Genomic DNA, 25,550 nt, shown 5'->3' on the forward strand with positions numbered 1-25,550 from the left:
TAACTTTATTGGTAGTAAGGTGCGGGACTTTGAACGTTGATCGGCTCGAATTCTTAATAGTAAAGCTTTTGTTGGCTCGTCGGAATATGTACCACATAAACATTAAACATTCAAACTAATAAAAAAAAACTTCTCATCACAGTTATTAGGGACAAAAAGATCGTACGGAAATATTAACTTATTGGAAACGTCAAAAATAATTGAATAAGAGTTTTTTTTTTTTTGGGTTGGGGGGGGTAGGTTGTTTAATTTATAAATGCTGCAACCAGATACAAAAGTGTTGCAGAAATATTTTAAAATTTGAGGTGAGGTTGTTACGCTGGCTATTGTCACGCTGATTATATTAATTACAATATCCTGGAAATATATGAACTAAAGCGAGAGTCAAGTCCATCGTTCTGGAGGCAAAGGCTTATGTAGCAAACCTGTTTCTCGTCTTAGCAAGTGAGCAATCACATTTTAGAAAATGTAAATATTTATATTTTTTTATAAGACAAGTGGACGTCTCCGAAAATGTTCTCAATCAAGTTCAAATGCCATCATGTATTAAATCAAGGAGTGGAAAGGAGATACAGATCAAATTATATTATATCACTGAAAATTGTGTGCTTGTTAGTGGTTAAATATGATACAGACTAATTCACTGGAATCGAAAATAATAAATGTTGGTATGGGTTTCTTATTAGATATAACATACAATCAGTAAGTAAATACTTTGTTAAAGAAAATTAGTATTTAATCATTTTTTTCTTTTATATAAAGAGAATCAATAATACCATTATTTCAATTAAAATGACAACATTAACCTTGCGGTATTTCTTTAATTATGCTAAATGAAGAATCTGAAAATGAAAGTCACCATATTCGGGTTTCTGATATCTGATAACCAATTATTGTTTTTTTTAAGGTAGGTTATGAATTTATATTTCGGTTCTCTGTTACAAAATATTAAAAAGCATATTGAAAAATCAAAGCTATTTAGTTTACACACTGTCAACACTCCATTGAAGTTAACTATAGTTTGTGGTTTAGTATCGTTGTCATGCAATGACACTAAAGAACTGGGAAGACTTATTTATTTAGTACTTAGTACTTAAGAAAAAAAAAGATAGAAATATTGGTACGTAACCAAAGTATAAGAAGACACAACATACTTATACATACATATATTTAAATAATATTAAAAAAAAACTAACAACGGCTTCGTTCTATAACTTTTAATACTAATTCAATTCAATTAAAACGTATTCTCATAAGAATTAGAATATAAGTCTGTTACTGTGTGATATAGATCAAACCTTTTTATAAATAAAAATGTATAAGTTATTTGTATTATGAAAGTACAAATTGGGTTACTATAAACAAAGAATATGAAATCTATTGAAATCACTGTTTTCAAAAACACAGCATTTTTATTAGAGCGCGGCAATCCTGATTTTTTTAGTGACGCGTTACACGTGGGAAGCAGAACTATGTCCTTTTGGTTATAATTCTTTAATGTCAAACATTCCACAGATAAATAATTAGAATTCTTCAAATGTAAACATTGAATGAGACGTTTTAAATGTATCAAATTTTACGGTTAACTTTTATTATGGGTTACTTTACGACCTCTAAATCGCCGTTCAATACATTAATTGCGTTTTAAACTTTATTACTGTAATTTTCTATTGACGGTGATTTATTTAAATACTTGTTAATGACCAGTTCTTACAAAATTACTACAAAGTTTATTTTAATGTTTTTTTTTTTTATATTTATTGAATATAGGGCCCGCTTCCAATGATTCTCATAAGCGATATTGTTGTAGCTACATAGCAGGTTTATAAATTTGTTGTATTTTTATATCTTTGTTAGTAATAAGCTAATAATCTAAATAGATTGATATAATTTATGGTATAAAATCTATTAGATAATTATTTAATTCTGAAAATTACTTTGTCAATCATGAATAATAAAATTAACTTCAGGCTTTGATCATTTTTGATAAAATTCGGTATAGAATGAGGGGTAATGAGAGGGGGAGGGGGCTCATGTTGTTTTGGTTGTGCAATATCAAACGATGTAAGTTAGTCTATACACCTAAAAACTCTTAAGAGGCACAGAAAAATTCAAAACAATTAACTATTTATCTAAATTTCAATTCTAGTGGTAGGATTCTATGAAAGCCCGACTGTGAAGACACCCACGCTTTAGTTACTCCGTGTTCTGGTTTGAATGATTTGTTATATCCCTTGCACCTGTAATTACATTGGCTTAATAATTATTAAATACATACATTGATATAGCTAAGATCCCGAAGTATCCAGCGCATTGAGGATGTAAGGAATATACGATATGGTTATTACCAATTACTTATGGTCATTATTTTTTCCTAATAATAATAGTAACAGCCTGTAAATTTCCCACTGCTGGGCCTAGCCTGGGTAAAGCCTTCTCTCCGTTTTTGTGGAGAATAAAATGCTGCTAATTAAAAATTAATCTAACTGACGTTAGATGTGTTAGGTTACGTTAGGTTTAGGTATTAATTTGTGCAAGCAACACGCAAAAATCTCTAAATTTGTGTATAAATCGCAGTTCTTATAAAAACTTATTTACATATTCATAACGCACGAAACCGTGACATTAACGCCCTAAAATAGTTCTAAATGCCACATGTAGATTAACAAAACAGTTTTCACCATACTATCATTTTCAAATAAAACAGGGATATGGCACGTGCATCTTCTAGTGTCGTATTTTACGACATTTTTACGATTGCGATAAAACCATACATTTACAAACTACGATATTGAAAGTGTCAATGAACTGGCACATATATTTTTATATAATAGAAAATATTTTAATGACTCGTTATTTAGATATTGAGATAATTATAAAATCTGTGTGTCAATATTAGTGTGTAAGTGTGTTTTGGTCATATCTTGCAAACAGAATTAGAACAACTTAACCTAAGAAGTTGAATTTTACATGTTGGTGCAGTTTCGATGTCAATATTTTTTTGTGAATTGCTGGACCTAATATTGTACCTAGAATGGATTCCAGACGAGAAGCTCTTTCAAGGTCAACAGTATTGCTGTTAATTTTTTTATATGCGGTAATAATTATAATAGTCCGTTCAATATTTTCTTCTTATTAGCGATATTAATTTAAATATATTTATTAAAATTTTTTTGGATTACTTACCATTGTAGAATACAATATTCCATTGCTACGAAGTATTGGGCGATAGAATAAGCTAGTGTATGGGTGGTACGCGGACAGCTGCACAAAGCCCTACCATCAGTAAAATGTTATTATTAATGATAATTTAAGTTTATTAATGAATATTTAAGAATATGCTACAAACATTTAATTATAAATCATTTAAAATTCTTGAATTTTGGTAGTAAATATCACAAATATATCACAATTTTCATAACGGAAATCAAATTAAAGTTAAAAAATAAAATTTGACAGCACTAACACATCTGTCTGACATAAATCATTTAAATTAAATATTTGAGATTTCATCTTCAAAAGAAAGTAAGCGAGTTACGAGGAAATCGCAAAAGAGCAAAAATATATTGGCAACCACTTTGAAGGTTCATTCACACGCCTTAGGGCTACGCGAGTTAACTATTGGACCTCGATTTATGATTACCATGTACCTTAGCGATCACGACGTGTGAGACCGCCTTAAGACTTCTCGGACCAAATTTCAATATCGATGTTACATTCGAAATTTGAAACTTAACTAAACGATATTGAGTTTAAAATCAATGGAGACAATGCAGGTGCTCGTGCATCGGCGTGAGATAAAGAAGACGAAAATGACTGAGTTTGATTATCAAATATAGCCAGCATTAACCGAAGTTATAGAGTTCAATTTTGTAAAAAAATTGTATGCCCAAAATTCTGATATCTCAATTGGTACCGATTAAGTAGAATTTATGGGTGTGTTAAGATTCGATGTTTGTTAATTCGAACTGCTTTGCTTAGTTCCTTTTGTATCGCCTGAAGCATTTGTACACGTCTTCGGGGCGGCAGTACGATTCGACGATTACGAAATCGATTATATATCGATTATCAAAAAATTTGCAGCAATTTGTTGGTCGGTAAGATAAATAACAAAATTTCAACCTTCACTTTTATGAAATAAACTCGATAACTAAATCTATACTAAAGACTGCAAATCTCAATTGATAGGAACAACCATACTAAATATAATGACTGCAATTACACATATTACATTAAATGTCAGCCAATCGAAAATTTTACATTGTCAGTCTTTTAACGATAGGTTTTAAGTTGAATTGAAATTATTAGTAAATTAATAAATGAGTGCCTCCTTGGTCTCCTACCCGCTGATCACGAAGTGCTAGGCCAAACTATAGGCGAAATAGTCATAATAATTTATGTCAAAAAATTCTCAGCAGCAATTTGAAGTCAGGTAATTGGCAGTTGGATTGCCATTTGAATGTGAAAATGTGTTAATAGAGAATGCACTAGTGTCGAATCATAGTTAAGTTGTCAAGTGGTTTCTACCGAAATCAGGATGAAGCACATTACTATAGGCAGTACAGCCGGACCCTTTGTCTACAATACATTACATATATGAATATATATATTCCGTATATGTAGATACCATCCACTTATCAAGTGTTTTATCTCTCTTTGATATATTTTTTAGCTTAATTCCGGTTTGAAGAATGAGTGACCCAGTGTGATTGATAATTGTTTACCAAACACAAGCGATATTAAATCTCGTGGTTGGCGAAGTATTTATGGTGTTCCTGAGAAGCTTCTAGGATTTGGGGGTCTGTAGAGGTATACCGTAGGGACGGCACGATAGTATGTGCAAGCGATCGCGTGTCCCCCGAAAAGACGGAGTGGGTCCTGCTGGTTTTTCAGTGGGTATTCCGGCGCCTTCAGCGCCGGCGAGCCCTACATACCCCCCCATATCATGTGGGGGAAACGCGAAAAGGCGACTTCCATCTATCCCAGATTATATACACTGGTGACTTAGCATCAACTTCTTTCAACTTTTCTGCTTGTTTATATCCTTAATAGACATTTGGGAATATATATTTTTTGACATTGCACACACCAGTGCAAAGGTACAAGAAATTTAGCACACTATATTTTATAATGCTACTGCCACATCATTGGGTTGAAACTGTGGCAAATAATCTACTCGCATTTGTTACGATTATTTGAAATAATTGAAAAGTAGTGAGATTGTTAATGGTAAAATCTTATTTCCTGATTGGTTTCTATCTATTTTGTTTTACGTATGCTAGGCTATGTATGAGTAGGACCTATGAATAGCTATGTTTTAATATTTACTTATATAATTAATAATACATATAGTATACGTTTTATTTAAGAGGGATACTAATACATAGGAACATAGGTACAATAATAGCAAACCAACAAGACAACTTGAATTCCTTTACCGTATTGCATATACCTACACCGTATGTTAATTTGTGTTTAAAATAATCTTAAACGCCCTTTAAAATGTTTATATTTAAAAACCTCGCTTATAAATAATGTAAATGACACTAAAGTCTGTCCAAGACATGTTGGAACAGGTCGTAACTTAAACGATTTGATTTTATCTGAACTTAGATTATGGGACCAGTTGTCATTCGCCAATAACAGCCACCTACCACAGGTCTTATTAAAGTGACATAAATATATAATATTTTTGCTTCTGAGGTTAATATTGATTAAATATATGGGGTCTACTATATACTCGTTTGGACTTTTATTATGCAATCTATTATGATATATTTCTAAAGTCAAACCCTGATGATGTTTATGCTGGACAAATAGCCTCGAATTAAGGAAGAATATTAATCGCTTTATTTGTCTCGTTGAAAAATTTTGTAATGTTAAGTGATGGATAAAAATGACCAAAGGTACTTAGATTTTTTCATTTAAGCTCTCATAAAGATAGCATTTTGAAAATGACCAGATACGCTTATGGTCGAATTTGAACCGATCGGTTCAGAAATTCAGTTCTGTCCATATACCTTACTTAGTGGATTCTGAAGATTATTTAACCTTTTTTGTAGATTTGTTCTCACTCGTAAAATAAGTTATAATTATTCTTTATATATTTGACGGTACTAAATAAATGCATTTATATGCAAATATTATTATTAAAGAGTTTAAAGTCCGTTAGAGAAAACCTTGAGTACATACAAATAAGGTTTACTTTTAGTATTTCATTCTTGATGCAACGATCGATAAATAAATGTATCAATAGAATATATTATAATCAAAATAAAAATGCTAATCTATAAATATACTGAAACCTTAGATAATGAAGTGCCTCGGCGCCAAGCGTTATGAATGAGTAAATAAATTTATTCATTAAACAAGATCCTGCATTATAAATAAGAATATGTAGGAGTTTAATAATTATAATAAAATGTTAATGTGGTTTTTTTAATCCATTAAAAGATAATATTAATAAATATTGGTATTGCTCATTATATCCTATGGAAAAGCTTATCGCAACCAAATTGTATTACTAAATTCACTCAATACACAGTCTAAACCTTTGGCAGAGAAACGTCTGATGGGTATCACAGTGCAGTACATGTAGATACTACAATGCTACTACGATTAGCTTGCAAAAAGCCCAACCAATAGTATACAATGATTCTTTTTTTATTTAAAGATTTTCTTATAAATACTTTGTAGTCATTTTAGAGTCATTTAACAGGATTATATCGAACGTAAAACTACGTAATCGGCAAGAAACTCGTTTCCACCAATTAAATGTTTTTTTTTACTATTTTTTATATGAATGAAATTACATAATTATTTATCTCAAATACAAATCCTAGGTTTCTAACTATTTATTTGTTTTTATTACCAGTATAGTCTTTTGTCGAGCAACAAGCCTTATCAATCCATGTTTTTCAAAAATGGAATATAAACTCAATGATTGGCCAAGTCGACTACTTTCAATCATTTTCATTTACAGTTAAAATAATTCTTTGTCATCGTCAGCGCGAACGGCGTTTATAATATAATCCAAAACACCCATCGATCTATCTATAACCTATATTTTAAAGTACAAAAACTCAATTAAAACTCCAGTTACCATAAATTTTGTTGATTTACAGGCGCGCAGCTGTTACTATGAAAGAAGATCTACCAAAAACCTAATTAAAACCAAATAAACAAAGGCATCCAAAGTGAAAGTCGACATAAGAACAACTAGTACTAAAATACCGCCGTCTTGTCATTTACATCGACACCATCAAGACAGAAATACACCAAACAACACTCATACGATGGTGATCTTTTGACACAATTCCATAGCCACGATACAAACTTTACAATTTTCTAATCAAAATTTCAATCAGGCAAACTTCACCTCTATTACATAAAGAATAAAAGCTTTAATAGTTTACTATTGACAATTGCTCGACAATGTTTTAAGTTGTAGAATTTCAGAAATGCGTTTTCAGACAGGCCTCAGAATTCTCGTAAACTTAACGAATCCCTTAGGAATGCTTTTGGAGTAAGGGTGACTAGTTCTTGATATATTTATGGAACAATATTGGAAACGAAATGTATGTTATATCAACTACGTCTTAAATTGATATTAAAAATGTAGATTCAGTGCATAATAAGCTAAACATCAATTAAAACAGTTTCTGGTCTTATTCTTAGTTCCTCTTTCTCCTAATAGCTGGCGTATGGTGCGATTTAGATATAATCTTTTTGACAAATTTACAAAATTTCAAAATAAATGAAAAATAAATAAATGATTACATGACAATTAAAGTATAGATCAGCTAAATATCTAAGTTTACATAATTCATCATAAAACATAATAAAAACATAATCAGCCTGTAAATTTCCCACTGCTGGGCTAAGGCCTCCTCTCCCGTTGAGGAGAAGGTATGGAGCATATTCCACCACGCTGCTCCAATGCGGGTGGGTGGAATACACATGTGGCAGAATTTCGTTGAAATTAGACACATGCAGGTTTCCTCACGATGTTTTCCTTCATCGCCGAGCACGAGATGAATTATAAGCAAATTAAGCACATGTAAATTCAGTGGTGCCTGCCTGGGTTTGAACCCGAAATTATCGGTTAAGATGCACGCGTTCTAACCACTGGGCCATCTCGGCTCATTCAATTCATCAGCAGACAGTTAATACCAATATAATATATACTAAAGCTATGTTTATACAATTTTGTCATCCTATCGACTAATGGCGATATCGAAATATCGAAAGAATCCAATTATCGACTAATTATTTATTTTTCTACTAATAGTATGAGATAAACATATTTGGGGTTCCGTAACTTATAAGAAAAAAAGGAACCCTTAACATCAATTCGTTGTCCTTCTGTTCACCTGTCTTTCAGCCAGTTTGAACACTCTTTTCTCAGGAACGGATTTAGGTGAAAAGTTAAATTAATGCCATATACAGAGATCTGCAGTTCTTTAGAACTGTCAAAATCTAATCGATCAAGATATACTAGTGGGGGTAGCCTGCGAAACTTTGCTTTATTTAATTTAATTGTAAACTGCAAGTCACTCGTCTACATTTTGCGCCAAAATTATGAAACCACTTTTACATTAAATTTTTAATGTTAATTAGAATTGGAGTTTTTCTTTAACAATTTACTTTAATTTTGCTAACCGTTAACCGGCCAGTAACTATTTTCCGCTCTCTAAAATTAATTATTTATTAAATTGTAATAATTTAGTGAATTGCAATCAAGAATCATCTTTATTTTTTTGCACATATACGACTGGTGCTCTTCAAAATGAGACCATAACCAATTTTTTAAGTGCAGCGATCGTCCTATAATCACTGGGACAAAAATCGGCTTACGCTAGTAAATATATTAGATACCATTTATGTCGCATAAAGGGTACTTCCCGTTGCCCTAGATTCTAGGTCCTAGAGTCATCAAATTTGGCAAGAAGCAATATCTTGTAGCAAAAGCATAAGAAAAAAATCGATAACTGATAAATTTGTTTATTTTCCTATCCATCTGGTGGTACGGAACCCTCAGTGCGCGACAGTTTGAATGGCACTTGCCCGGTTTCATTTTTTAATAAAATAAATTAGAATTTAAATCGCTTAACAGGTTAAGTATCTCTATTTATAAATAGGCAAAGACAAAACTCTGTCAGCAATTATATTTTTGGTACTCATTGGTGAACTTGAAATAGGCGAAAAATTGGAAATAGGTGAAGAAAAAAAAAACAAATTATAAAATATCATGTTTTCCTTAAATTATTAACAATGATCAATCTCGAATATCATAAAATAAAAAATAGAAAAACACAATTCCTTTCATCAAGAATGTACTATAATAAGTACCTACATATGCTAGAATATTCTAAAAAATAAATATAATATTATGATATAGTTTGCAAAGTAATGTATTGTACACGCTATGTACTATTTTCGAATGTGACTCAACTAGTGCGGTTAAACTTTGACGCTGCTATTTGCTAGTGTTATGTCTTCTAGTGTTTTGTAGATGCATGTATATGACATTTAATTACCAATTAATTAAAGAAAAAAATATAGGTAATATTATGTTAAAGTTGAGTTGTTTTAATAATGTTAACTAAATAATGATATTAAGTATTTGATTTTAAGTTAAAACTTAAAAAAACGAAAAGTAAACCTATTTAGCTCAATACACTTTCTTTTTATTTTAAAATAGAATCGTGTAGTTTTCATATATTATATTATATTATTATGAAGCCTTTATCATATGTCAGTTTATTTGTTACGTTCCTAGATAGCTCATTCGATTTAATTATAAGTTATAAGCATAAACTAGATCATCAACAGTCCTATTTTCTTTGACAAAACTTTATTTAATTCTCATAATTTATCGTCAATTTGTAAACCGAAGTAATCTCATTAGGTAGGCCTAGCAATTTACAGTTATAGTGTACAATATTGTCAAACCAAAAAAGCTCTTATGCACACGACATAAAGGTTTTAAAGCTCAACAGTTACGATCAAAGAAACCCATTTGTTATGATTAGTTAAAACAAATGTTACGTACTTTTGAAAAATACAGCTTGACTTTTTATTTAGGGATATATTTATTTTGGAAAATTTGATGATGTATTTACGCATAACATAATTATAATAGATTACTGTTACTAATTTGAAGACGTTATATTTCTATCACTGAACCTTTTTTTTATGAATACGGTCCTTTATTACAAAGTTAACTCAATAATTATAAGGTACTGTTTGCTTAGGATATTTCTTACCAGCACAAAAGTCTTTCAAGATTTGCGTTATGTTTATTGCCCCATATGGAAGGATGAGTGTAAAGGGATAGAGGGGAAGAGGAAGACATGGATGGAGCGTAGAAAGAGGGATATGACAGAGATGGACGTGAACGATCAGGTGCTTCGCCGGCCCTAAATATTTTTTTGTGGCAAGGGCAGGAAAGGAAGGAGAAAGAAAAAGATGGACAGTCTGTTCATTGTAATGTTACTACAATTAAATTAATTTATTATTACTATAATAAATAGTTTGCATACTTTTTTATTTAAGTTAAACAATTTCTTTTTAATTTTCAAATTAGTTAGATAAAAAGGCAATAATACTCACACGATATCCTCTCCTTCATCTCAACTTATGACAACCTGTAAAGACATTATAGATTTAAATGTATTAATAAAAAAAAAGTTTTTATGTGTACTGACATTTTAAAATTTAATCGATTTAATAAAATCGTTATTCCGATCACTCGAGTTATAAATATAAAAATCTAATGACATAGGTATTTGTTAGTAAGGAATTCGTAGTGCGTTTGGAATAAACATAAAATAAATTGGCGTCGTGAGTCTAGACGGGCGTCGCCCGTAGTCGGCGTGTGTATGCAAGTATTGGACCACCGTGCATTGATTCACATTTGCAAGTTTGTTTGCATAACCGGTCAGTTGCTTGATAGTTTGATAATAGCAAATTTAGACCCGTCTTCTCTCGGTAAGGTATTTCTATTTTATTTTTTGTATTTAAATCAAAAATATTATGACAATAATTAATATTCCGATAAGATGTTTCGTAATGAAGCATATTATAGGATAATACGAGGAACATACTCATTAAATTAAATTTATATATATGAGAAGTAATAATAAAAATATATAAAAAATAGCTAAATTTTAAATTATGTATTTACCAAATGTCATTCATTCAGCAACTGAAACAATGGGTTACTTTATGTTCATTACAATGTGCTCCGTAAACAGTATTTTTGTTCAACCTATCCAAACCCTACGGAATGTCTGTACATGTCACACAATGTCATACTGGACAGTGGCGCCACCTTCTGTTATACAAACCTACCAATGAATATTGATGTATTTATTTTTGGGTTCTGTATGACTTATGACTTTGTAATAAGGTTTAAAATCGGGTGATCACAATTTGAAGAGTGGAAAGTATAATATTTGTTTTGGCATACGCGAGCGGACTCTGTCTTTAACTTGTCACAATATTGGCTCATTTCAACGGTGGTATTCATACAAATTGCACATTAAATGGTATGAACGGTGCCTTTCCTTTTTCCATTTGTCATTCCGTCCTGTTTAACAACGGGATGGGGCGAATTAAATGTCTCTTGCAAATCGTTTATACGTGCGTTGATAGACAAATATCGATTTGTAATCGATAAGTATCGAGTCCGCGTGCGAGATCCATTGAGCTCGTTTACGATGCAAATCGAAGCTACGTAGACCGATTTATTTCGCATTTATGGTGATTATTATCAATATTTAATCTGTTTTCCCGTACTTTCTAAATACCAATTAGTTACTACTTTCATAGCTGTTTTTGCGTTTCGTTAAACCGATATTAACTTTATAGCGTAAATAAACTATTAGGCATAATATTAGCGGGCTACAATTTTTAATTTACAGTAATTTATAATTTAATCTACCAAATAGTAAATTTTACTGTCTATATTTTAAGAGATTATCTCTAAAACGCAATCATAACAAACTTACACGTTACATTTTAATACTAATATGTGCTCTAATACGGTATAAATAGATTTGAAAATTGCTAAACAAGTCAAAAATTTACCACTCTTCTTTAAAATTTTGACGTTTGTGAAATAAATATGGCATTTTATTCGATTCGACTATGCCTACATACAAAGTATAGATAAAGAGTTGAAAAAAAATTGTTAACGCAATTTTGTGTCTTATCGCATTATATGGTTATACATTTACATATTAAAATCGCTCGAAATACGATCGAGTATCTTAATCGAGATCCACGTTAAATCATAATATTCTTTTAAGTAGGCTCATAAAGGCACTGTTGAATCATCATGTTGCGCTCTTGAATTAAATTTAATGCTACCACTGGTTCGGAAGGTATACCAAGAACCGGCAAGAAACTCAGTAGTTACTCTTTTTCACCATTTTAATTACTGCGTATGTCAGTAAATAAAAATATTCTCTTTATATATTTTAATTTTGCTGGCTAACGATATATTTATTTTTTTCAGCTTATGTTTTTATTCCTTGATGATTCTTTGCCTGTGATATATTTTGTCTTATTTCATCTTTCATCAAAAAGTAATTCTAAAACTTTACTTTCTAGCCAAGATCAATATAGTTATAAGTTATAACCAATTATTAGGACTGCATATAATATTACAGCGTTACATTATCGCATATATTTTTTACTTTATATTTTAGGGTTTACTATTAAATTACATAAAAAAACCACTTCCTAATCTCAACTAGAGGTAGAACTTCTTATTTTGTCAGATTTTAATTCATTTAAAACTCGTAAAAAAAATAATACTGACAACGCCAATTAGTGTCACGTATGAAAAAGTTTGCACAATGGAATAGTTAACGCTGACAAGCGTTCATTCAATACTATTCATGTATGTAATAAGCTGTAAGCTTATTAGTTTAAACAAAGAAAGTGCCGAGATGGCCCATTGGTTAGAACGCGTGCATCTTAACCGATGATTTTGGGTTCAAACCCAGGCAGGCACCACTGAATGTTCATGTGCTTAATTTGTGTTTATAATTCATCTCGTGCTCAGCGGTGAAGGAAAAAATCGTGAGGAAACCTGCATGTGTCTAACTTCAACGAAATTCTGCCACATGTGTATTCCACCAACCCGCATTGGAGCAGCGTGGTGGAATATGCTCCAAACCTTCTCCTCAAAGGGAGAGGAGGCCTCAGCCCAGCAGTGGGAAATTTACAGGCTGCTAATGTAATGTAATGTAATGTAAAAAAACGGTTTCAATGAACAGTATAATGGTATTTATGATTTATTTTATACAAATAAAATTGAATGGTAGCAGTGGTTCAGAATTTACAGTATCAATTCAACGTCCTCATAAATTTGATATATTGCGTAATATCTCACGATACTGGGTTCCAAGCAGTGTTGGTTTTGACCCTCAAATAATCAAAATATTTCAAATGACTCACAATCAATAAACGAATTATTGCTTTTAGCTCTCGATAACTTTGTTGTTTGTCAAACAATTATCGTTAATCTTTAATACCACGTGGCTCTGTACTAAGTGATATTAATAAATTAAATATAATACAAGTAGGTAATCGTTGTGGGGTAGGTCATAGCAAAGTGCTTAAAAAAATATTTTAACAACTAATTTTCGTCTAGAGCTTGTTTCGCGTATAAGGGAGAAAGAGGGATTGTTAGGTATCTTATATCCTTTTCTGTACACTTAACAATGAGTGTCCAAAATTTCATGACGATCGGTCGGTTAGTTAAGACGTAAATTGTACATACAAAACATATTTTCGCATTTATATTATTAAATAGTTAAGATATTTCATCCAGCTACTCTAGCTTAATAGCGTCAATATAAATCATGACAAACTACTAAAAATAATACCGCAGAAGATGTTTTATAGAAAATAAATGAATTTACTCGAATATCCATTAAGATTGAGATGGATAGAATATTAGACTGGAACTTAACGAAATATTGCGGGTTCAAAACGTACTGGAGTAGCGTTGTGGAATTAGAATCAACTTTCTACTTAAGAGGAGATTACCTTTGCTTAGCAGATAGACATTTTTAAAGGTAATTACTATTTATTTCAACCGAAGAAGTCCCTTCAAATTTCGCGTATATTAGTTAATATACCGAAAATTTCTTTCTTAATGACAGATCCTTCAAAGAAAATATATATCTGTAAATAATAAACCTAAGAAAACTCAAGAAAACAAAACTTTTTTTCTCCGTTGTCACGGAAATTTACACTATCTTATAAAGAGCTTGACGTCATATTGTACTAATTATATAAATATAACTCCCATTATTATTAAATATGAGCTTGGAGAAATCTCACAACTGTTGTAATTAAACACTCAAAATGCAATTACAATTTGTAAGACACTAAATAATTGATACCTTGCCTAAGTACCGCTACTTGTTTTGGTCAATGTAAACATAATGGTTGCCCACTAGTACTTCATCCTTTATATAAATTTCACAACCTACAGCATCATCTAAAACTCCAGCACCTAATACAATGCCATAAGGTTTTAATTTAGCTTAATTTACAGCTATAATACTGAAAACTACCGCATCTACTGTTTTCATCTTTATTACAAAGAACTAAGGTTGAAAATATACCATTCTAACGTCAACAGTGAAGTCATAAGAACTTTATGGATATTGACTTTTAACTCTTAATCAATTCGAGCTCAAATCTCTTATGCGTCTTTGTTTGAGAATCTATTTATATGTACGTAGTGTCGTAATAAACTCTAAAAATAGTATTGTATCAAATATTAACACGACGAATGGAAATATGGTTATTGGTATTTGAGTATAAATTATGTCAAGAACTTACTTCATTGAAAACAAGAAGAACTTTATTATGTTTTTAGACCTTACATTTCAATAAAATGCATTATTTTTACAATCATACTACTGCGCTTAGTCAAAGCATTTTAAATATTATTTATACTGGTTATGTCGTGTTAGATCTTCTTATTTTTAGGTTATATCACAGATTTTCCCAATTGTTTTACAATTACGTCAGAAGGTGATTTCATGTATAATAAAACATTTATGGTATAATATGTCTCAAATAATAATATGGACGTCTTCTCAGTCAGATGGATTATAGGCGAACAAATAACATGATTAAAATCATTTACACTATATTTTTAAAATCTCATGGATATAATAAAAACAAGAAAATATTTTTTGATTGTAAACTGGGACAAATATATACTGCAATGTCGTGTACTTAATCCGTTATTTGATATACGTATAAAATATAAGTATAAACAAAAACAAGAAAGGGGGAGATGACACAGTGGCCAAAACACGGGAACCATAACGGAAGATATCGTTTAAACCTAAACCAGCACCACTGAGTTTCCATTTTATAATAATTTTTATCGTTTCCGCTTTATTTGTCTTTAAAGTTCTACTCGGCTGTGGAGAAAAATATACTGGACTGAAAATATAAAGGTTGAAATTCTACTAGTAAGTAAGGTGGTACTCATCATTTATTCTACAGCAAAGCTTGGTACTGTTGTGATCAAGTTTGTCGAGAAAGTGTAACAACAATCACAATGGATATAACATCTTAGTTTCCATGGTTGGTGGCATTAACGATGTAGGGAATAGTCATAATTTCCAATTTCTATGGGGAGCTAAGACTTAGGTGCCACATTAACCACCATCAGAGCAGCGCAGCAGCAGCACCATCTGTCAAGAGAGTGGACCTTTGCCCAGCTTCATATTTACTAGCTGTTACTTTACTTAAGTTTTAGTGAACAAACGCAGTTCCATTAGGTAATACTAAAGATTTTACGATTTAACCTAATTGATTGCACAAACTCCTAAAATATGTGAAAATAAAGATACAACGAATTTATCTCAAGCAAACATAAAACTTACTTAATAATTCTCTGAACGGACGACCAGCATGGGTTCGTTGCGACAGATCATAAACAAAAGCGTCAGTTGAAAACACAAACAGACATACACTGAAGTATCTTCTATATATGTAGTCTTCTTTTGATCTGCAGACATTTCTGACACAACTGTACACAAAGGTTACGAAGTGTTGAATTTTCGCAGCGCTTACGCAACAGAGAAAGTAAATACCCCAGGATAAGTTTAGAATTTGACGTTTAGTGCTCGAGGAAGCTTTGAGATTGCAAATATAAATATTTTAAACAAATAAACTTTATGCGAGAGAGGACTGCAAAGGGATTCCTGTTATCCGTGATGCAACTCAATCTATCACACCCTATTCAAACTTTTAAGATATTTAAGTAATTTAAAAGATTTCACTCTTTCATGTTCATCTTTATACTGTTTATATCAAGTAACTACCAAACCTCTTTGAAATTTGAGTTGTTTCAGATATACAATATGTCTGCAGTAATAGTGAGCGATACCAAAAGATCTTGTAAGTAATTTTTCTGATAATATTAGTTTACAGGGCTTAAAATAAATTTTTGTTTTCCAAATAATAATTAAAATTGATAATATTGTAGGGAAACAAAAATTTTAAATGCAAATTTAAGAAGAAAATTTATCTGATCCTCTGCATATCCTTGATTTCCTTTCGTATGGTACAAATAGTAAAGACAATACGGAAAATTAAGATATTAAAAACCACTGTACAATCAAATATGAACCTAAGGTTATTGTATTTTAAGATCAATTTGCCATGAATCAAAAAACATATTCAAATCGGTATTGGCAGATACACATTCAAAGCTGCTAAATCGTACAAAAACATGAAACCAACCGGTACCAAACATTAACCATCAACAAAAACAGCCCAAATACGTTCACGGATTTACTCAATCGAAAATAGACACGGGTTAAAATACGTGAAGTTGTAAATAAATGTCGGCGGATCGCTTGTGATTGATATATGGAGGGATCCAGCATGTCTGCGGGTATTTGATCATAGATTATAAGGGCGTAGATGGGTCAGATAGATCTTATAGATACATATTTTTGAATCTGTATGAAGCAGCATTTTGAATAATCGATTTTTGAATAAATATTGCTACTAAGTGTGATTCATCTACAATGTTAACATTTAATTTTGATGGTAATAGGTGGTGTGCGTTTCGATGGAAATTTGTAAAATACGTTCGATCGAATTGATTTTTTCATATTAATTAATTAATCCATGCCTTATACAGTACTTAATTCTCTAGTAGAATTAAGTGTTACGTGTACTGAAAGTACATGTTTATTATATTTGTTCTAAATAAATTTAATTCTCATTTCAAATGAAGCAAACTTATAATGTACGTTACGAATTCATTTATATATATTTATGTATAGCAGTTTTTATTTTTGAGAAAAAGTTCAATGTCGACTTTATATATTATATTTAATCTATAGCAAGTTCGAAGAAAACATGAAAGATACGATGTTTCACTGTTTTACCGAATTCATTTAGGGTAGACATTTTCTATTATTTGTTGAATTTCGTAGTAGGTACTAGCGCAAATAGGATTAAAGGATAACAATTATTTTGTGTGCCATTGATTACATCAAGGTATACATCTTTTTTTAACTAATAACAGCACTTTTTATTGACTGACACTGGGTCTGATGGTAAGTGATCACAAACGCCCATAACGTCACCAACCTTGAAAACTCAGATGTTACGATCCTTGAAACTATAGTCACACTGGCTGACTCACCTTTAAACCGGAACACAACAATACTAAATAGTGCTCTTTAGCACGTTGTAGTATTGTGGTTTAGATTAATTAAGGGCTTTTAGAATAACTGGCAATAAATAATTAATTTTCATTTATGTAAGTTTCAGCACAACTGTCTTGTTAAACTAATTAAGCAGAAAGGAAATATGATTTCATTGTTTTAAAAAATGAAATAACAGTTGATGCTCGAACGATCCTCTATTGAACTGTCAAAGGCTACTAAAACGTACATCGTTCGATTCGAGTCGAAGAAATTTCTATCGTCTGTCTTACGTATATCTTTGATCACGTGACGAATCGGTATATTATGTAATTTCTATTTGTTAACATTATAGTGTCTTCTACAAACGAAATCGATACGTAACTTGTACATTCCCACTGAACTAATTTAACGGAAAATGTTTGTACGTTAATCATTATTAAATTTAGATAATATATTTCCTTATATTTTATTTAACAATTACCTTACGTAATAATTATGAATTATTTCAAAACGATTTTATCACAATCGCTAAAATCGCTCACTTTAATGTGTTAAAGAACTATACAACTGGCTTGTCATTTGTCTTGCAAATATTTTATGTTTCAATTGAATACATTGATCAATTAAGCTCTAATAACTAATTAATATAGAAATCGATTATGACGCGGAATAAGGCATTTAAATAATTTATTATTTATAAACAAAAGTATTGTTACGTATTATACGATTAACGTGATTACATCTATTATTAATATAACAAATCGATATTGATTCCGTATAGCCCGTCTGAGTTATGAAACTTTCAAGCTATAATATACATTATTACTTTAGAACAGAGCTCTATTTTGTTTACGCATCTTCAAAATTTATCATCCTAGGTTATAATACTACATTATGATGAGAGAAAGTGTATTAAAACTTTGATTCTCTAAATTTATTATCACGTCTCCTTATATTCGATCGTAAATATCATAAGATGTTTATTTATAGTTAATATACTTAATGATTTGCGAGTATTATGTTGTTAAGATTGTTTAACTATGTGAGTTTATTGCAAATAGTTTACGCGCAGTATGATGCTATTTCGAAATTACTTTGTATTTTCATTATGGATAGACAGGATTTTTTCCTGAACACATCATCGTCGTAGCGGAAACAACTATTGTCGCTCATAACACATGAGTGACATATTTAGGATTGTTTATAAAATAAGTTTATAATATATATATTGAATATTTCCCTATGTATATAAAGACATTTTTTTTTATTCAGTATATTTTTTTGAGAACGCTCTTCTTTTAACGGTATAGATAAATTACATGATATTTTAAAGTACGTTATAAATCAAATGTGAGATAAAACAATGTAACAATAAGTGTAAATGATGATGATAATGATAGAATACAATAGAGTAACTACGTATATAATAATGTAAGAAAAATCTTTTTCAAATCCAACTCATTCCATGAGACTAATAGCAAATCCATAAAACTTATTGAAGTTTGCTTGAAAATTTACTTGGTAATAGAACTTTGGCCAAAATTTCGATTAGGTTTTTTTTTGTATAGGTAGGTGGATAGGCAAAATGGGCCACCTGATGGTAAAGTGGCCACCACTGCCCATAGACATCGGAGCTGTAAAGACTATTCTTTATATAGCCAATGTGCCATCCTAATATTAGTGTATGATATTTGGTGGTAGGATACCACCAAGTACCATCCACTCATATATTCTACAACCAAACAATTATACTTAGTATTGTTGTGTTCCGGTTTGAAGTATGTTTGAGACAGTGTAACTATTGGCACAAGAACATAACGTCATAGTCCCCAAGGTAATGTCAGAGTTGGTTAGTTACTTACAAACCCTATGTTTTTGAACAGTTGTGAACCAATTACCAATAAATAATAATAATAATTTTCATGTGATTAATTTGTGTTTGTAATTCATCTCGTTCTCGGCGGTGATGAAAACATCGTGAGGAAACCTGCATGTCTAATTTCAACGAAATTCTGCCACATGTGTATTCCACCAACCCGCATTGTAACATCGTGGTGGAATATGCTCCAAAACCTTCTCCTCCAAGGGAGAGTAGGCCTTAGCCCAGCAGTGGGAAATTTACAGGCTGTTAATGTAAAAAAGCTGTAATCTATACAAATTATCACATCCTTAGCATTCTGCAACAGTTAGTTATTTTATAATTACCAATAAACGGCGTATTTATTTTTGTTCATTGTCAGGCGGCGATTAATCACATTTACAAACTTAATCATTCATATTTTGTTCAAATGATGAATAAATTTTATCTTTATGGTAATACAAGTTTCGATATTATTTTATTTACATAAAACGGCATGCTCGTGGATTATATATGTGTAAATTAACTCGTTCAATAATAACTTGTTATTTACAATCATTTAAAACGAACTGATATCTGCGACTTCGTCTGCATAAACTTGGAATTCTGACTCTTCAACACAGAGATTATGTTCTTGCAGCTGAAACGAAGCAAATTTATTAAAAATGACGAATATGTATCTTATCCATATTAAGGATTTGGAATTCAACCTATGGACACTTCTATGGACTTCTATGGATAGAATGTGACAAAATTCATGAGCTGGAGTTAACATTTTCTATCTATATTAATATTATTAAAATTAAAGATTAGTTTTTTTTTATGACAATTGACGAGCATATAGGCCACCTGATGGTAAGTGGTTACCAACGCCCAAAGACAATGACACTGTAAGAAATATTAACCATTAACATAACATTCCGAATGCGTCGCCAGCCTTGGGAACTAAGATGTTATGTCTTCTGTGCCTGTAGTTACACTGGCTCACTCACCCTGAAACCGGAACACAACAATACTGCTGCATATCGGTACAATATCTATTGTAATCGATAAACTCTGTAACAACTAAACCGATTTTAATAGTTCTCTAACCATTAGAAAGCTACTGTATATGATATTATATAGGCTATGTTTTATTTCCATAATAATATTTATAGCTGAAATAATGATACTAGAAAAGCAAACCAGAAGAAAAAGGATCACCGAGCAGATTTATGCATCCAATCCGCGAGCACAGCTAGTATTTCTACTTTAATTATTGTTTATTATTACAATTCGCTCGTATTAATAAATCATGATATGGCGCTACGGCCTCTGAAGCCAGAATAAAACTACCGCATGTGTTAACTGATGTGACGTAGTTACGATTGTCATTTTCTTCCTTGTTAAGGGTATGGATTCTGTGGTTAGATCTTCCTTTAGATAGTACGGCGTATATAGTAAAACGTAGTATAGGTTTTCTTCATACAGATTGTACTATAAGACATCAATAGTGAGATACTTTTTATCTCAATGTTAATACATAATATCAGTCTGAAGACATGGGAGAATGTATTTGGTTGTTTTGTCCACTGTCTCTGTATTTTCTAATGTATTTACATTAGAAAATATTTTTACGCACATTAAAGTGCGCCTATTGAACTTAATTTTTACTTGGTGGTAGCACTTTGTGCAAGCTCGTCTAGGTAGATACCATCCACTAATCAGATATTCTACCGCCAAAGAAGAATACTTAATATTGTTCCGGTTTGAAGGATAAGTGACCCAGTGTAACTACCGACACATAACATCTTAGTTCATAGGGTTGGTGTCGCATTGACAATGAAAGGATTGGCTAATATTTCCAACAGCGTGGGTGGTAAGTACCACCTACCATCGATCTACCTACCATCAGCTGGCCCATTTGCCTATCCATCTACCTATACCATTAAAAAAATCCAAATACAATTAGCATAAGTATATTTACTAATCAGAAACGATAGTACCTACTGTATTAATGACACAGACTACGTATGTTTACGCCATTCTTGTTTATTCCTGACATTGATTAATAACCAAGAAACACTTAATTACAATTAGCCAGCAAAATCAGCGTCAAAGAAGCGAAAACGATTTACGGCGTTATATTTCTTTTCAAGCCAATCGCGGCGAAAAATTCTTAAATAAACTGTCTGTCGTGAAGCGAATATGTTTATTCATTATATTACTTCATATTCACTAGTTCCGAAAGAAGGATTGTTTGAATTTCTCTTGCGTGTCATTTGTCATATTCTGATAGTGACCATCAATCACACGACTTTTAAGATTTCATACTGTAATTCAGATTGAAAATGCTGAGAAAAATACGGATGAACTGACATAAAGTCAGATATAGGTAATATTGAGAAATTTATAATGAATATAATTCAGATTTAAAAAAGATCAATTCAAAAACACTAATTTATTAAATGATAAGCTCAGCTTATATTTAATTATATAAAATTAATAAAGTACAACGTATCGGCGATTATAAAAAAAGGGTTTTATTTTTATTGCATTTTGGTGGAAGACAATCTTTTACTGAAAGTACCGTTGAACATTCCGAAGGCTTAGACAAAAGGTAATAAACAGTAATATGTAATTATTTTTCCATACCATTAACGATAAACGACAACTACGTCAACGATCTAAGTATTATTGGTATCTAGAATTTTATATTTACATTAGCAGCCTGTAAATTTCCCACTGCTAGGCTAAGGCCTCCTCTCCCTTTGAGGAGAAGGTTTGGAGAATATTCCATCACGCTGCTCCAATGCGGGTTGGTGGAATACACATGTGGCATAATTTCGTTGAAATTAGACACATGCAGGTTTCCTCGCAATGTTTTCCTTCACCGCCGAGCACGAGATGAATTATAAACACAAATTAAGCACATGAAAATTCAGTGGTGCCTGCCTGGGTTTGAACCCGAAATCGTCGGTTAATATGCACGCATTCTAACCAATGGGCCACCTCGGCTCTTTTTATATTTAAAATCGTGTAAAATTAACCAATTGTCTATGTCAATTTCATCCGATTATCACGATTATAATGTATCGAATGGTTACATAATACAATTTGGTATAATAAACCAGACTGATATATTATATTAAATATACTTATCAACGCATTGGATGGTTCGGCGAATTGGATGGTACAACGCGTGTGTAGTTGACAGATAGCACTACACGAAACGAAACTTTGGTCTAAATGTCAAAATGGTAGCTGCTAGTTTTAATTCTAGGGGCACGGAAATACGAACGATTTGACAAGAACGATAATGTAAAAGGCTTTCAGGTTATTTATTTGTTTGTTATTATTGTATGTTTAAATGTTATGCAATGACAAGAGTTTCTTATTAAAATCATTTAAGTATTTAGAATCAATTTTGTGTTGTGATTTGTGTGCACGTCTGTAAGAGAAAGTGTGTGTGGACTTCACTTCAGCGAACCGTTGTGCCTATAAATCTAGAATAATATGAATATATGTTGCCTAGCTGTCAGATCGTATGTTAAATAACCTGGCAAGCTACTCGAAAAAATGTGAATTCTATATCAAAATTACGAACCATTAAAACAAAATCAAACGCTAAAGCGGCACGCGTTTATAATAAACTCTGAAGACGAATGTCCGAATTTTGAAAATGTACAATAAATTATCCGAGTATCCGAGTTTATTATGATGTGCGCCGTTTTTACAGGTCAGTTTCACATTTTTATTGCGTAAATAAGTTACTATCCATACAACTGTCTTTAAATGTGATGAAGTTATCAGAAATACAATATAAAGATAATAAAATATGAAATTTATCATCGGAAAGTCCTCTGCACGTTCTAGTCTAGACTGCAGAGGCGTGTGAGTGAAATATCGCGGCAGTTTTGTTGGTGATCTGTTGACAGTTTTATATTTGCCACCATTCGAATTTACCGCACAATAAACTTTAAACATGAAATAAAAAATTCTGGGTCACAGCCAGATTTTAACGAGACTGTAGTAGTTGTTTTTAATAATATCGTTGTTGTATTATATTGTCTTCAACATCTCGATTTCGTTGATCTTTGAATATGAAATAACGATATTAATGTAAAATAACGATATTGATGAATAACATTGTGTTCCTATTAGTTCTGCGCAAGACTGTCTGGGATGGCAGCACTCACTTATCAATTATATCAAACGAGCCAGTGCTATTACAAAAATATAAAATAGCTCCCGTAGTAAAAGGAAATTTTAAAATTAATTAGAGTTAATCCATGGACGGCGATGACCATTTAGCATTAGGTGGTTTATTCGCCTGTCTATTAATGTTAAAGCAGATTCTAGATTCAAACCACGTTTGAAAATTATAAATATCCAATTTAAAACAAACTAGAATCCTCAAAAATCTAAATTTGCCACAATGCATTCCGCAAACCCAAAGATCTACAAATTTGTTATTGATAAGATGTCCTCAAGCGCTCGTCCTAATTATTTTGAACTATATCTAAGCGGTAACTATATGCACGAGATTAAAATAAAACAGTCGTCCAGGTGACACGGCATGCAACTCCCGTGTGGTCCGCCGCGAGTCGCGACACTTTATTGCATCATTATTTAGTCTGCAGACGCGTCATCGTACGACGACGTCGCGCGGCACGGCCGTAGTAAGTCAATAGGGCTGCCAGATCGTAAAAATGTATACAAAATGAGTAAAATATGTTCATACCTTACATAAATTCTGCATTGCATATCATTATTGTATAATCTTGTAGTCAATTTAAACGACAGCTATTTGTTGATAAGTTGCTGCTTTTTAACATCCGTATTGGTCTATTGGCTATTTTATCAGAGTTCAAATCTCGATTTTTCGGGTTCACATCAATCAAAAAAATATTGGAATAATGATTTCTCAGCAGTAGCTCAGTGGTCAGTAGTCAGTAAGTTGGCAGTGAACTGCTTCGTTGTCTCGGAAAGCACGGTCATTTCGGACCGCCGTCCTATCAGACTAAAGAGTAAGGGAATGGAAATTGCATCCGCTTTTGTGTATTTTTGTGTGTCGCCTACATCAGATAGACTATGACAGCCGTTGCCGAAATTCGTTCAATCGGATTTTTTTTATAATTTTTGTCTTTAATTTACAGTAAGGCTTTAGACCTTAGACTATTAATTATAAGGGGCTTATAACGGCAAATAGCCTCTGTCGTGTAAAGATAGATTTCACTTTAAAAGTATCGATTGTTTAACAGAATATATACATAGCGGCATATTATCTTGTTATTGTTTTGCAGTATAAAACAGCTAGCCAGCTCGTCAGCGAGACAATTTTAATAGTTTAAGCCATACTTACAGCTTATACCTACTTTTATCAGCAAAGGTCTAAAGACGGTATACTGTAAATCTTTACACACCTCTTTTCGTGGTGTTTAGTATTTTAATTAGTTTTTTAATTCTAATTAAGTAAAAATATATTTATAAGGCCAATTTAATCTTAAATGTACCAAAGTTTATTTATGATCTAAAATTAAAATTTCAACGAAGTGTATACTTCTGTGAAATATAGTATCAATATTTTTTTGTCGTTCGTTGGTCACAGCTCGTTGGGAACAAGTCGTCTGCGAAAACGATGTCTACATTTCTTAATAGACTTATTTATAACTAACAAGATATTTCGAGTACTTTTGTCTGTTGTTACATTTAATTAAGCGTGGACAGACTTGTGGCAAATTAGCGGGTGAACCTAGAACGAATGACGTTTTTACGATGTTTTTTTGGCTACAATGTGGTTTTGAAATGAGTTTACATGATATTAATGATTTAACGAGGTAACAAGATGATAGGAGATTATTTTATTCTGAAGTTTTTAGTGCTTTGACAGAAACTAAAATTTGAAATTGGAATCACGGTACGAAATTTTAATAATAATAATAACATAATTTCGTATTGTGATTATATTCTAGAATAATCTTTCAATTTATTTTTATATG

General features: G+C 31.6%; 1 protein-coding gene across 1 annotated transcript in view; it reads right to left on the reverse strand.

The window, feature by feature from the left end:
* Window positions 1–25,550, reverse strand: part of LOC113398603 (uncharacterized) — a 203,398-nt gene that overhangs the window by 136,505 nt on the left and 41,343 nt on the right. Inside the window, exon 2 of the mRNA XM_026637413.2 lies at window positions 10,615–10,649. The gene's annotated coding sequence lies outside the window, so the exon portion shown is untranslated. The remainder of the gene's footprint in view (window positions 1–10,614; window positions 10,650–25,550) is intronic.

Source organism: Vanessa tameamea, chromosome 14 (assembly GCF_037043105.1).
Source record: "Vanessa tameamea isolate UH-Manoa-2023 chromosome 14, ilVanTame1 primary haplotype, whole genome shotgun sequence".
In the NCBI taxonomy this organism is placed as follows: domain Eukaryota; kingdom Metazoa; phylum Arthropoda; class Insecta; order Lepidoptera; family Nymphalidae; genus Vanessa; species Vanessa tameamea.